Raw genomic sequence first — 11,627 nt, 5'->3', positions numbered from 1 at the left:
GGGGGCAGAGACTATGTCTTATGCATTTTAGTTTTCCTCACTTGCCTTACAAATAGTCCACATTCAATTTATTTTTTGTCAATTGAATGCGTTTTAATGAGTTTGTTAAAAGCCATCTAATTATGTGATAGTCATCCCTTGAATACTAATAATTCAATGATTTCTGAACAATTTAGATCAATATACTTTTAACAGAGTATTAAAATATTATCCAACACTAACATTTGATTTATTCCTTAGCAATTTCAAACTGCAAAATTATAATGTTTTAAAAACATCTTCTTATAATTACTGGAAAACTAAAATCATTCATTCCTGTTCCTACCATGCTATGAAAAGTATAGTTGACAGACAATAGGAATATACTATTCCAGCTTCAAGCATCCAATCATGTTATACAGCCCTATATGTGAGATGAAGTCAAAAGATAAAGTGGGTTTTGACTCAACATCCACACTCTTCCTACAGAATTTTAGTGTGATCCTCACTCAGAGTCAGAACTATAGATGCCTCAGAAAGTTTATACAGCACCTCAATGCCTCAGGCTGATAAGCTCAACACAAGAAACACAAAAAGAAGAGAAAGTCTTGGGTTCTTTCAGCTTCAGGATTTTCACCTTTATCCTAAATTTGGGTAGAATAGGTCTTAGATCATTTTCTGAAAGATATTTTGGAAGACAAGCTGGGCCCATCAAAATGTTGCCAAAAGCTCTCACTTTCTCTCATTTTCCTTTTCCCCTCTCCCTCCCTTTCCCTACTCACTCCCCATAAATACACACACACACACACACACACACACACACACACGTACCCACACATGTACACAGACATAAATATATACTTTCTTCCCAGGATGACCAACCTATTATGAAGCTTTCTTAGAAGGTTTCTGTCAGATGCAATTTTGGCCTTGCAAATATTCTGTACAGCACAAGGGGAAGCCATACAAGCCACGCTCCTGCTAAAGAACACTGCCAGTCATTACCATAGCACCTGCTTCACGTAGCAACACTCAAGCACATGATGCAGTTTTACATCAGACAGCCATACTTAGCTAGTCAACCTAGCTTCCATTTCAGACAAAACTGAAAACCTCTGCACACCTGTGAGACTCACATCCACTCACCCTCACCATATCATACTAGGGAACCTCCAACAACACCGCAGCAGGGAACACCCATGTGTGGTCCTGAGCAAATGGTCAGCTGACTTTACCATATCAGGGAGGGCCACAAGCCAGTCTACAGTGGCTGAATTCCATGTATGGAGGACAGGTGACAGTGACGGACACTGCAGGGTCCCCTGACAGGGCATCCTGCTTCCACTTCTGTTTTATACATTCAGGTCTCCACACAGCAGCCAGAGCATGATACTCAAAGCACACACTAGTTCATGCCACTCCCGTTGTCAAAATTTCCCAATGGGGATTTTGGGTTTTCCATCATTCTTATGATTAAACTTCAAACCTGTCAGCAGAACGAGCTGGATTCTCCTCCACACCCCAGTAGGCTGGCCCACAGGTCTGCATCAATGGGCTCCTCTGCCTTCCTGTTTCTGGTGGCTTGGCCAGTGGGAGGTACCTTACGGGAGTTCCAGAAGATGGAGTACATAAAGGTCTGGTTTTTCCCAGCTTCCTCCTTGGTGGCTCACTACAGTTTGGCTGCCTCCCTCCATGGTCAGAAACTGACTCCTTCCCTTGCCCATTTCCCATCCCCAGCTCTGGGGTACTGCACTAACTGTTGCTTTTCCTGAAATACGGCCCATGTCAAAACACCCTCCAGGTTACCCAATTTGATTATGTCTTTGGTTTCCGGCCAGAACTCTGGCCAGTGCATGTGGCCTATATGCCCTCTAAATGATCAGACTTCTGCCTCCCACTTTAGCTTTGTCTTACTAAACCCACTCTCACTCATTTACTTCCAGACACCCTAGTCTTTTCTCCAGTCCTCAAATAACCCAAGCCTGTCCCTATATCTGGGCTTTTGTCTTTGCCTAGACTATCTCCTTCCCCCACTGCTGTTTTCACGCTGGCTCCTTTTAATCACTCAGGGAGAAGCTAAAACTGTCCCTCCTTGGGCCTTCCAGACACCCCCAATCTCTAGATGATCATGCTGCCATTTATTTAATTGTATGCAATACTATCTGAAATCATCTTTTTCATTTCTTTATTTTTTATTTTATTCTCTATTCAACTTTTGTTTTAAGTTCAGGGGTACATGCGCAGGTTTGTTACATAGGTAAATTTGAGTCATAGGAATTTGTTGTACAGATTATTTTGTCACCTGGGTATTAATCCTAGTACCCATTATTTTTCCTGATCCTCTCTCTCCTCCCATCCTCCCATCTATTTTTAATTTATCCACCCTCAAGTAAGCCCCAATGTCTATCATTCCCCTCTGTGTGTCCTTGTGCTCTCAACATGCAGTATTTGCTTTTCTGTTCCTATGTTTGTTTGCTAAGGATAAGGGCCTCCAGCTCCATCTATGTTCATGCAAAGGACATGGTCTTGTTCTTTTTGATGGCTGCATAGTATTCCATATTGTATATGTACCACATTTTCTTTATTCAATCTGTCATTTTTGGGCATTCTGGTTGTTTCCATGTCTACCCTACTGTGAAGAGTGCTGCAATGAACACACTCATGCATGTGTCTTTATGATTTACTTTCTGTTTCTATGGCATGTACATCCTGGAACAGCAAGAATCTTTTGTCTTGTTTACCCCTCTAAACTCAGAACCCAGAACTATTCTTGACATATAGAAATAATAATGCAAAATCATTTTCCATTGAATTGATAAATAGCATCTAATATGTTCCACATCTACCATGGAAGAGTAGACTATTACTAGAGTAGCCAAGTAGAAGAAAAACATTAAACCCATACTGTAAACTTTAGTCTCCCAAGAGTGGCAGATTATTATTATTTTAATTATCAATTTTTTTCAGTTAATAAGTGCCAGTTATTGAGAAAATAATAGTAAGCAAAATAGACCTGACCTCTGCCTGTGTAGGGCTCCCAGAAACTTGGGAAGAGAGATAATTAAATAAGGAATTAAGGATATACAGCTCCCCTCTGAAGTAAATGGTGATTTGTAGAAAGAGCACCTCCTCTTATCCAGAGAGGGCCATGAGGAATAAAAATGTAGGGACTTCTAGACTGAACTGCTCTGACAGACCACAGGTACTCTCAACAGGCAGAGTGGCAGAGGAAACCAAAGCTTTGCAAACAAATTCTATACCATATGTAATGAGACAGGCTATAAAGTATATTTCCATATTCCATCCAGTCTTGATCCAGGATCTCCACACCTGAGAGCCTCATATTTATTGATGATGAAGCTCCTTTTCTAACTCTCTCTTGTTCATATGTCATATCTCCAACTCTCTTGTTAACTCTTTTAGAACAGGAGTTATGTCTTATCTCCCTCTTCAGAAGCCACACAACCCAATGCAGTAAAGGAAGCAAATAGTCTCCCTTGTCGACCTTCACCCAAAATAATAAAATGGCGAGAACAATAGGTGCATTACACAAAGCCAATGATACACACAGTCTTGATACCCTATCTAAGAGTAACAAGCTGAGTCTGCCAATTCTTTTTAAGAATTAATAGAAACATTATACTACTATATTGAAATATTCAATACTTAGAAACAAGAAGTTCATGATCTATTTTTAATTCCAAAGCTAGGTGTTCTTCACTTTCTTTTAATAAGGAATCAGAGGATTGCTCTGGTCATCTATCAGTAGTGAGAGCAAGGAAGCTGAAGCCTGGGTTTGTCTTCAGATGCCAAGGCCAGACCTGGCAGTCAGACCGCTGTGGCCACCGGGGCTTGTTAGTGACATCATAAAGCCAGACCCAGAGAAAGGCTAAAATCACCCATATATGCACACCAACTGGCCACCAACAGAAAAAAATTCAGAAAACAACAGAACTGTAGCTCACATTAGCCCCCAGCTTTCAGCCTGCATTCCACCATTGTATAAGTGAAGACCCGTCAGGTTAATGACTGGCAAAGGTCCCACAGCCTGTGAGTGGTCGAAGGGGAACTAGAGTCCCCTCCTGACTCTTTTGAAAGAATAGCTCAGTTATTTGGTCACTGGAAAGCTCTGTTGAGCTGGGAAAACAATCTCTCAACAGTCATAACTTTCCTCTAAAATCTGCACCCGCACACCTGATGTAAATTGGCTTAACAGAGCTTCTTCAGGCATGATTGTCACCTTGTCTGAATAGCATGAGGTGATTCTCAGAAAAGGAAAACAAATGAGGAGTTTCTGGCTCAGTGCTGAGGAAAGCTGAAACCCATTTGGCCTTCAGCTTTTCAGCATTGCTAGTGTATCCTTTTAATGGTGATGGCTTCAACAAGCATTGTTGAACTGCATTAAGTCAGGATCAATCCACCGCACAGTTCTGAGCCTACCAATGCATGTTTCAGTGGATTTCAAAAATGACTCACTAAATCAATCTCTTTTCCTTCCAAAAGTACAGCTTGAAAACAGGGGAGTTCATCTTTTCCTGAGATGCACCCAAAATTTGAGCCAAAAATTGATCCCCCTTGTATACTGAATGTCTCTTCAATTTCTCCTCGTACTTTCCCTTATTTCAGTAAGAGCCCCCATAACAGGGGAAAGGGAAATTCACCTTTCACTCAGGCTGTGGCCTTGAAGGTGACCTCTGACCTGGCTACCAATTCTCACTGCAACCTTTGCTGTTGTATCCAAAGAACACTTCGGGCAATGACTAGAAGAGGGGATTGAGGGTAAGGAGAGGAACGTGAAGCCAAAGTGGAAGGCAGAACAAAAGTAATGTTTAAGGAATTGGGTCTGGAGAATGCTAATGGCATCAGAGTTGCCCCATTCCAGCACCATGAGCTTGCCTTCCAATAAACCAGGAGGAAAGAGGCCAGATCTGAGTGATGAGAGGGTTGGTGAAGGAGCCAAGTCAAAATATCCCTGCCCTGGGCTCTGATCTGCTCTAATGTGAAGTTAGACAGAAGTGCAGCTGAGTCAGCCCTCACATGCATAGCAGTTTTACCTGAACTAAGTTAAGACTAACTAAGCATATTTTTTAAAGTTACCTAGTACTCTTCCTCTCTAAAGCAACCCAGTTACTCTGCTCTGATCTACCAGTAGTTGGACAGGAACAGCTGACTCCTTCTTTTTTTTTTTTTTTTTTTTTTTGAGAGGGAGTCTCGGTCTATCGCCCAAGCTGGAGTGCATTGGCGCAATCTCGGCTCACTGCAAGCTCCACCTCCCGGGTTCACGCCATTCTCCTGCTCAGCCTCCCGAGTAGCTGGAACTACAGTAGCCCGCCACCACGCCCAGCTGATTTTTTGTATTTTTAGTAGAGACGAGGTTTCACCGTGTTAGCCAGTCTGGTCTCCATCTCCTGACCTTGTGATCCGCCCACCTCGGCCTCCCAAAATGCTGGGATTGCAGGCATGAGCCACCACGCCCAGCTCAGCTGAATCATTTGATGGAACAAGCTACACACCAGAAGGTTTAAGTAGAATACAACTTGATTCTTTTGTTTACTACCCATTCAGACTTCTTCTACAGACTCATTCTTCCTTGCCTCCTGGATGAAATCTTTGGCACATGCCTTAATTCTTTCAGCTGGCTTTAGGCACAAGAACAGTTTCATTTTAGAAATAATTGCCCAGTCAAACATGAAAATAAAAGCCCCAAACTCTTGCCTAAATTAGATTTTCTTTCCTCCTCCAGCATGTTACTGTTTTAGGCCTAGAAACACGACGTAGGGAGGCAGCATATGGAGCTGCTTATCTTTTTTCCCAGCTGTATTCTTCCATTGCTTCTCCTTTAGTTCATAGCCAACGTCTGAGCCCTCCAGGATTGAGCCTAAAGGAGGACAGCATTAGGGGAAAGGATACAATTGAGCATGGCTGATTTGTGATCTGACATTTGGCAAATGTTAGCCCAGTTCTTTGTTTCAAGAGCCTTTGGAGGGTGACTTGGAGAACTCCCTCTTGGTGACCTCCAAACAAGGCTCCCTGGACATGGGTGCTGCCTCCTCCACCAGCCCATTCTGACCCTCACAGCTCCTGGGCCCTAGCAGCCTCCCCAGAAAGGCTCTCCAGAGTGGTCACATCAATGTGAGTTTCTTGGGCCAAGTATAGGTCAGCTCCTCTCCACCACCATCATTACAGATCCACACACCCCCACAGGAAATTTCACAAATATTGGTCTTGCTATTAAGGAGATTAGATGGCTGCCAGTGCAGTCTTTTTTTTTTTTCTTTCTTGTCATTGCTGCCAGGCCCATAATGCTAGCCACCTCCTCAGGAATGTGTCTGACATCTCTCCCTATGCCTCTATAAACTCCACCGAAGAGCCGTGAATTTTGCAAGTGGACCTCCTAAAGCCCCTCTCTCAGCTTGAGCTGAGGGCAGTACAACATGGAAGAGGGAGGAGAAAGCCACAGTGTTCCAACCATCTTTTTTCTAAAGCATTCTCTCCTTCTTGGCCCTAATCTCTTACTTATCCTCTAAATAAGGTTACAAAACTAACTGTTGACCATTTCCTTTGCCAGTTCCGCGTACATGATCTGGCACTCACTTGGAATGTAGGAGTTCTATTATTTTGTTCTCAGTCTTGGCAAAACCAAGAGACAAAGAATCCCATTTGGACAGCTGGCTATGCAGTCAATGCACTGCTCTGCTATCAAATGAATCCCTTACTCAAGCCAAAGAGAGAGTGACAAAGAGAAAGTCTTACTCACATAATCAACCCCTTCTGCTTAGACATGAAAGTCCTTGCCTTTAAAGAGGCCCCTGGTCCAATTATTTTAGATCTATTACAGATATCACAGTATAGCATCAGGTGGCTAAGGGGATCTAATGGGATTTTTTTTTCTGTTTTCCCAGCTATGATTACTAATGGCTATAGCTGTGAACAAAGGTACTCAACTACTCACATTCTCAGTGCAGAGAACTACTATTATTGCGGCCAGCTCCAGGTCACCTTGCCATCTCTCCCTTCCCTCTCCTCTCCCTATGCTCCTCTCCTGTCTCTGTCTCTCACGCACACACATACATGCGCACGCACACACACACACATGGTTTAGTGAAGGGCACCATACCAACAGAACTGGGAGGGAGGGCTTGGCTGGAGGAATGTATTCATTTCCCGGGGATACTATAACAAATTACTATAAACTTGTGGCTTCAAGCAGTATCCATTTATTGTTGCATTTCAGGGGTCAGAAATCTGATATTGATTTCACTGGACCAAGATCAAGGTGTCATCAGGGCTGCACACCCTTGAGAGGCTCTAGGGGACAACCCGCTTTCTGGATTTTTTCAGTTTCTAGAGCTGCACTCCTAGGCATATGGCCCTGTCTTCTATCTTCAAAGCCAGGAACATATCACTTTGTTTTAGTTGTCCCATTGTCCCCATGTCTGCAATCAAATCTTTCTCTGCTCCCTGTTATATGGACACTTGTGATTACACTTAGGGCCCACATAGATTATCCAGATAATCTCCACATCTCAGGATCCCTAATCACATCTGCAAGGTCCCTTTTGCCATATAAGAGCTACAAGGATTTAAGGACAGCCTCCTGGGATTAGAAACTAAATATCTTGGGGGCTTATTACTTAGCCTACTATAGAGAATAATAGTGTTTCTGGAAAGAGAATGTCCTTTTCCAGCACCTTCCCCACAGCCAAGTAGAGAGATCTCCATAAAATCACTCGTTGTGGAAGACACGGTTGACTGCCTCTACCCAGCCCCAAACCACCGTTCTTTTGCCTGTTCTACTATACAGACTACAAAAGCGAAACCCTTACTATCCCAACTGCCCCTATAGCTAATGACAGCCATGCGGTACCACGCTAGCCAGGGAGATCTAAGTAGAAATGTTGACAGTACCAGCCTTCCCCCTTCTTCCTTGTCTTGAAGGTAGAATGTGGCAGTTCAGGCTACAGCTACCATCTTGGAGGAAAAACTCAAGAGACTGGCAGCAGCGCTGGCTCTGAAGTGTCTGGATCACAAAACTAATTCCAACAACCAACTATATCACATAGGAAGATCATTCAGTGGGTACGAGCAAGGGGTTCTGAGGTTAGCTTGATGGGGGTAGATCCCCGCTCCACTTCTCAATGGTTCTGTGACCTTGGGCAAATCACTTATCCTCTCTGTGCCTCAGAACAAGAAAGGAGAAAATGCAAACAAATGCCAGTACACCATAAGCACTCAACAAACATGAGCTATGGTATTCTTTTAACTCCACACTTTTAGAAGTTTCTGTCAGTTCCTTATTGGAAAGGGAATTCACAATTAAGATAGTCTTCTGTCAAAAACATGGGGCAGAAACTTAAGTCCTGGGGGCCTGTCCATGGACAAAAGCAAACCAAAGAGTAAATGGAATCACAGAAGTCCTGCCAGCAGCAGCTGACAGGAGCGACTTTGAGGTTTTCTAACTGAAGCACAGCAACCATACTGTTCAGCGGCATACCACCCCACATGCTGAACACACACCCTGACCTCCACATGCCACCCAGACCACAGCCAGGGTCCCTGAAAGCCCTCTCTCATTTTGCCCCAACCACAGATCACATACTTATAGGAATGGGATGAGAGGATTCCTAGGAGATAAGACCTGTGCTTAATTTTCTTATATTACTGAGCATCTTGCTTACCTCAGGACATGAGTGCTCTTACCAAATATTACTCAAAAATTAGGGCCAGAAAATACAGGCAAAATGACTACGCTACGTATTAAGGGTCATTAGAAGGAGTGTGTCATTCAGATGCTCTTTCTATTTCTGGATTGCCAGAGCAAGGCTTCAAAGACTCAAGGATACAATTTCAAAAACAGAATGGACACCCAGGGAGGATAAGTGAAAAATCCAATTTTGGCCATCACCATGACATCTCATTATTGTTCCCTTTTGGTAAGATGCACCTGAAACTCTCTAGAGGTATTTTTTCTCCCCAGACATCCTGAACTGAGGCACACTGAGAAAGACAGTGAAGATCACAGAGAGAGGAAACTACCAACCCTGGGCACACACCTGAAGTCAGCAGAAGGGTCAGAGCATTAAGTTTGGATAACTGAGAGCACCGGAGTGGCAGAACATGACAAGTGAACCACCCAGAAAAGAGGACAGCCTGTCAAGGAATAAATTGGGTGTCTGGAGAAATAAGGTTGGACAGATGTGGAGAGCCAGAGGTAAACGAGCACTAAATTATAATTTAATTTTTTTTTCAAAAAAGGAAGAAGGCAGTCTGATCTTTTGGGCACTTCTCATGTCATTGGGATTGTTGGCATTTTTCTATAAGTCTAACAAGATGGTCAGAGTTAATGAGATTCTGTGAGTGTACTAGGAAAGTACCCAAGACTCTAAACCAATAGGCAGAATTTCCAAAAGAGCAGAGCATCATTCCTTTGGAATATTTCAGAGAAATATTGATGAATTTCATAACCATCTTCTGGAATAGTATGGCCAAAACACTTCTTGTTTTTAATACTGCAAAATGTCTCCCTTTTTTTTATCACAGGGAGCTAACTCAGCACACACTCACTTTATCTGACTCGTGTTGCTTGGAAGGGCAAGAGTGCTTCAGGTAAGAAAATAAAGATGCTACTAATAGGACCCGCCCATGGAGGAGCAAGATGCACTGCAGCCTCACCTGATTTATCTTCAGTAATAGTTTCCAGGAGAAGAGAGACACAGTGAGAATGAATTGCATTCTATGTAATGTTTTGCTTCAAAGGATGCTTTGGCTCATTTTCCTGCTGCTTGTACATGCTGCAAATGAAAAAGTACCTGGCTGACAGTTTGCCTTCTGATTTATAGGAAAGGTCATTTAATCCCAAGTAAGCATTTTGCTAAACAGTAAGCTCTCCCATCCTCCCCAACCCTTTCCCCAGTCCCTTTATTTTTCTTGGTATAACCTGAGTTTGCGGTCTGTACCTATAGAAGGAGCAAATGAAATGTTCTTATGACTATATTGCTCAAGGTGATTTTTAGGTGTGAATTTGCAAAATATTGAGTAGAGTAATTTAGGTTTTACACACATATATGACTTTCATGATTAGTTTGAATATAAATATGATGCTATATACTTGTCATACATGTAGCTAGAATATTCATGAAATTAATCAGTAAATACCATTTGTATCCATGATATTTTCATACAATATTTATGGCATTACCAAAAACAAAAAAACTTAGACTCTGCAAAGTACAGTATCACGAAAATAAACCCATTTTTCCTCACTTGCAAACTTCTGAGTTTTAGACTATTTTTATATAATATTGGTTCAAGTTAAAGAAAAACTGCCTAGAATTCTATTTTTCAAAGTATATCCCTTTAAATGTAAATAATGACTTATTTTTCTTCCAAGTCCTTAATGATATCATTGCAATTACCAGAGACCCCAAGGATAGAAAATAACAGTCTCAAAACAATTATCTCCTTTGGAGGCAGAACAAAAAAAATAAAAACTCACTACCATCACAGATATCAGAAAATGAATTAACAGAAACAGAGATATTTACATATCTTCAATAAAAGTACATCATCAAGAAGTCAGAGCATAAATAAAGGCAGAGGAAAACCCGTGCACTTGCCCTCAAAAAAATGTGCTGAAGTGTCCAGAGCCTCAGACTCCCTAATTCTTTCTATATTAAAATGGTATATCACACCTGCCAAGAGACCAAGGTGAAAGCAGAAGGTCACTGGCGATCTTTGCTGGTGTGTAATTGTTTGCCGAGTAGCAAAGTTATCAAAGAGCTGGTCCTGTGATTGGGACCAGGTCTGGCTGGTTTGTTGGTCTGGCATGGTGGTCCAGGATGTGCACCTGTCGCAAACACAGGTAGAGACACCAGCCCTGGCCCAGGAAAACAGAAGAGGCAGATGAAACCACACTTGCCACCCAGTGTCAGTAAAGCCCTAGACTGTCCGCAGCTCAATTCAGTGCTATTATTATTCCTCTTCAGGTTCTAAAGGCTTATTTTTTTTTACTTTTTTTATTATTATACTTTAAGTTCTAGAGTACATGTGCACAATGTGCAGGTTTGTTACATATGTATCCATGTGCCATGTTGGTGTGCTGCACCCATTAACTCGTCATTTAGCATTAGGTATATCTCCTAATGCTGTCCCTCCCCCCTCCCACCACCCCACAGCAGGCCCCGGTGTGTGATGTCCCCCTTCCTGTGTCCATGTGTTCTCATTGTTCAATTCCCACCTATGAATGAGAACATGCAGTGTTTGGTTTTTTGTCCTTGCAATAGTTTGCTGAGAATGATGGTTTCTGGCTTCATCCATGTCCCTACAAAGGACATGAACTCATCATTTTTTATGGGTGCATAGTATTGCATGGTATATACGTGCCACATTTTCTTAATCCAGTCTATCTTTGTTGTACATTTGGCTTGGTTCCAAGTCTTTGCTATTGTGAATAGTGCCACAATAGCAGTAATAGTAAACATACGTGTGCATGTGTCTTTATAGCAGGAAGATTTATAATCCTTTGGGTACATACCCAGTAATGGGATGGCTGGGTCAAATGGTATTTCTAGTTCTAGATCCCTGAGGAATCGCCACACTGTCTTCCACAATGGTTGAACCAGCTTACAGTCCCACCAACAGTGTAAAAG

General features: G+C 42.4%; 1 long non-coding RNA gene across 1 annotated transcript; it reads left to right on the top strand.

Moving 5' to 3' along the window:
* Positions 1-3,792: 3,792 nt before the first annotated feature.
* On the top strand, positions 3,793-9,640 carry LOC131383716 (uncharacterized). The gene is made up of 5 exons (XR_009213950.1): positions 3,793-4,000; positions 5,344-5,498; positions 7,918-8,058; positions 8,796-8,912; positions 9,520-9,640. It is a non-coding gene; the product is annotated as an uncharacterized LOC131383716 (long non-coding RNA).
* Positions 9,641-11,627: the final 1,987 nt, after the last annotated feature.

The sequence above is a fragment of the Hylobates moloch genome, unplaced genomic scaffold (assembly GCF_009828535.3).
Source record: "Hylobates moloch isolate HMO894 unplaced genomic scaffold, HMol_V3 SCAFFOLD_6, whole genome shotgun sequence".
Classification (NCBI taxonomy): Eukaryota; Metazoa; Chordata; class Mammalia; order Primates; family Hylobatidae; genus Hylobates; species Hylobates moloch.
Note: the sequence above shows the minus strand (reverse complement) of the source record. Positions and strands in the feature narration are given on the sequence as shown.